Raw genomic sequence first — 4338 nt, forward strand, 5'->3', positions numbered from 1 at the left:
AAAATAGCTTCTTTTCTTTAGAAATCATAATATTAATTTATTCAGGTGAATATACTACTTGATTACATATTGAGCACCCTACTCTGAGATTTCAATCAATTTCAATAAATTCTACAAAATACGACTACTACTATAACAATAACAACAACAACAATACTAATAGTTATTATTATGTTTCTGTTACAGGTATCAGAGATGATTTTATGGGATTTGAAGAAGATACATTTTGCAGGTCATAAAGCAAACATCCATATTTAGTTTAGGCTTGGTTACCTACAGCAGGAGTGCAAAAGCTGTCAGCCTTCCCTTAAAAGCAACATTGAACAAACAGATCTAAGTAGACTATGTATAGAACTGCCTTCTGCGTTTCCAGGGAAATAAAAGACGACTGGCTGAAGGTGAACTTGCACTTAGCCAATCTGTGTTTTGTGAGTCATATAGTGGGAGGACAGATGGGATGATGGGTGGTGGTAAAGTGTGTGATGGGGGAGAGGGATGCAGGGGTGCTGAGTGCCTTGCTACCTGAATTCACTGGAATGCAGATTGATTCAACTACCAAGAACCAGATAGGAGAATGTAGCAATCAGACTCGCGCTTCACGAAGGCCCGCGTGATTTTCACGCCACCCTCTCATCATATTGTTTTCGATTTCAATTAAGCACACTGCTGCAGCCTTGGTGTGTGGAAAAGGCGGGTCTGCACAGAGGCTACAGAGAACAGTGCTTAGGGGGAGAAGTAAAAGCCTTGGTCACCCAACTTTTGTCTTGTATTTACACATTGATAGATTGAACTTTTTAAACTGTAGTGGGAAATTAACCTTTGTGATCTGAAATATTACAAAGATGCATGGGGGCTTAACAAACAACATAATTAAGAAGTGTTATTATTCTTTCTAAAAAAGCATTATGCTTTAAAAAAAAATGATTTTGAAAGCAATGTTCTGCACTCTAGTCTTATCTCTTGTGGAGAGGAATTCAAGGGCTACTTTCTTATTTTAAGCTCTATTAACCACAAGCACTGCAGTTCATTTGGGTGACCCAGAGGAAAACAGAGTACCTTCCCCACTGCTCCCCCCCCCCCCCCACCACCACTGGCATTTCTGCTCAGTTCTACACACTCACACCCAGAAGCCGGAGAGATATTGACTGCAGGGGCCATGAAAAATCATGCCTCCAGTTCTCTTTGCCCCTCGGTAGCCAGCAATGACAAGCTCCTCCAACTTTCATGCTCGCTGCCTTTTCTCAGACTCTTCTTCTTTAATTAACTATTGATTTGCTGACTGTTAAAAGGCTTCCTTTATAAAAATAAACTATATATAGCCCTGGTATATCTCTGTGATATTTAAACTTTTATGACTGAAATGGACTAAAGTTTGCAAACAACTGGAGATGCAGTTGCTGCTCAGTGCCCAGCCTTAGGGTGCAGTTTCCAGTCTTCTCTGAAGCTCCTCTTAAAGAGCAGTATGATAGAGAAAGGGAGCTATTCTATTTCACACCAGTAATATGTTTGTTATGGTGGCAGTCGACTCCAACATTTCTGCTGCTCCCAAAACAGCTTATTTTCTTAAATTAGATCATCAGAATGCAGAGAACATTTTCACTAACTTTGTAGGGACAAATTGATGGGAAATTGATTGGCTTTGGTTTTTTGAAACATACAGTTTTGGACAAGCTTTGATTTAAAGCTGAGTCCTCTGAGGTCTTGTTTATCCTGAATAAATTCTCTCGTACCTTTCACACCAGAGAGGGAGGGTCATATTCAAGCCTGTTACAGTGTCAACGAGTCTTCATTTCAAACTGCAAAGCGAGAAAAAGAAATGAATGGACAGAAAGAATGCACAAGGCAAAACCCTACCGTGCATTTTCAAAGTTTACAAAATGCAGGGTTTCTTCATTGAAATTAAAAAAATAGTGGAAGTGTAACATGGTAAATTTCAACAACTCTTCTGCTGTATCTTGACATCTTAAGATTCCTTGAGATGAAAAAAAAGACTCATTTGAAGTCTTCTGATTGGTTCAGTTTTATCCAATGAAAGAGACACAACACGTCCTCACAGCACATGTCCTCCTTCAGCTTATATTTACGGCATGTTCCATAAACCTTTGCTTATTTTAGAAGGGTCTTTCAAGTTTTTGTTTTGTTTTTTTATTGGTGGTCTGCAATGAGTTAAAGAGAAGTTTCACAAATTTATCAAAGAGCCTGCTTGTCCAGTTGTCTGGGATCATGTGCTGAGAAGCACTTCACATGACTCACTAAATCATCTGAGACAAATGTAAAATACAGAACCTTCTTCCATGTAAAGAAAAAATGTAATAAAAACGACAGAAGTCTCCTTTTCAATGGTAATGTTTCATCTATAAAAAATTGCTCAGGAGACTTAAACTGTGACTTGAATTCCCCTTTATCCATCCCATATGTTGTTCTGTGTATCCATTTGTATTTTCAAGTCCATTGTTACCAAGGACTATAGGGAGAATGTCACAGGTTACCACAGAAATAGTTGCCAACTTTTGGAGCCTTGGTGGTTCCACCTCTCTCTGGCCCACAAGAAGAAAAGAGAAGTACTAAATTCAACTTTCTCTCTATTATCGTGTGGTCTGTAATTTAATGTCTGCATTTCAGTGAATTTGAGGGCTGTCCCGAATACCATTTTTTGGGCTCCGGAGCTTCGGTAGTAATCAACAGCGAATATTCGAAGCCTCGGGGAGGGGAGGGGGGGGGGGGGTGCTGAGCATGATTCGGGAAGGACTCAGCCAGATATTTCTCCGTGGAGAAGTAGACGGCATAGCGCTGTGACACGTGTCTTTCGTGTCCAATTGATGTCCAAATCACATACGTCCTATCTCACAGAACGTATCGTGGACGTTAAGCGACGCGTGGCTGTATTATTTGTTAATAAAAACATTTTCCAAAAGCTTTGGTGTGTTTTATGCATGTTTGTAATCCTGAGGGGTTTGGTTGAACGAGGCCTATCGATACACTTTTTGTGACATAATAACAGCTTGTGATAATTTTTTCATGGATATATTATAGACATACACACTACTACATACATAAATTCTCATAATAATAGGCTCCGAAATAGAGACAACAAAGCGCGCCTGACAAAGCGCTGCGAAACAGAAGCGCAGAAACAGCATAGGCTACTAGCTCCAACAAATTTAAGATCTGAAATTTATATTTATAAGATTTATATTTATTTATAATTTCTTTATTGTCGTTTCTCAGTAGTCGCATAGGCCTACGTTGAAACGAAATCTGTTCTCTGCTTTTAACCCATCCTACAAACTCATCGCCGTCACGGCCTACGGAGCCGCGGTATTTAAAAATGGTCTCACGCCCCACTGGAAGCAGAGAGAAGCATGGCATCATTGCAGCTAGTATCCTTCCAGGGTGACAAACTTAGCTAGGGTTCGGTCGAAACAATTAGACCCTCCGTTCGAGTCCCAAAGCACGAGCTCAGCGATCGCCGGCTACTTTCCCATCACCGTGACGTTCAACTGCTGTGAGTGAGAGGGATGTCAGGCGCCCAAGCTGAGACGCTAGGCCTATATATTTCCACATTTTAACAGTGCAATTAAAAAGTATAAATATAGTACAAGAATGTGCTGACAAAATGTATTTTGCAGTTCGCCTTTAGCGATAGCCTACGTTTAGCAAAAAAAAAACAAAAAAAAAAACGAATATCCGAATCCCAGAATTTTAAACTGAATACCGACCCAAAGAACGAATATCCAAATAGTCGAATATTCGGGTCCAACCCTAAATAAATTATTGTAATTTCATATTAATGCATGCATGCATGCATGCAAAAAAAAGATTTCTCACTAGAATCAATAGGCTTATGTTGTAACATAACTATACATACATAGCTTCTTGTCTAGACTTGACAGATTGCCAGAATGCAAAGAACTGCTCAAGAACATTCATTGAGAACTCATTAGTGGTTATGTAAGAGTGTAAAATTCCTTCTCAGAAATGTCAATGATTGCCAAAAACATCATAATTGGACATGTTTTGAGTCAAGTCAACCTTGTATGACCTTTGTAGTTAATTGTTCAGTTTCAGTAATATCTTGGGGCACTGTTTGAAACGCCACACTCGGAATGCATGTTCATAAATGGGTGTTTCTGGAGATTAAAAACAAAACAATGCCAGTTTAAACCAGGATTGACATTATGATTACAGACACAACAGCATAGCAACAGCATACACTTGAGGTGGTGTGCTTTGGAGAGAAGAGAGAGCCTGGAAGAATCCAGATCAACAGACAAAACACATATTCACAAGACCAGAGGATTCTATTATATTACATCCATTTCAAAAAGCCTTAAACTC

This window comes from Megalops cyprinoides, chromosome 3 (assembly GCF_013368585.1).
Source record: "Megalops cyprinoides isolate fMegCyp1 chromosome 3, fMegCyp1.pri, whole genome shotgun sequence".
Taxonomy (NCBI): Eukaryota; Metazoa; Chordata; class Actinopteri; order Elopiformes; family Megalopidae; genus Megalops; species Megalops cyprinoides.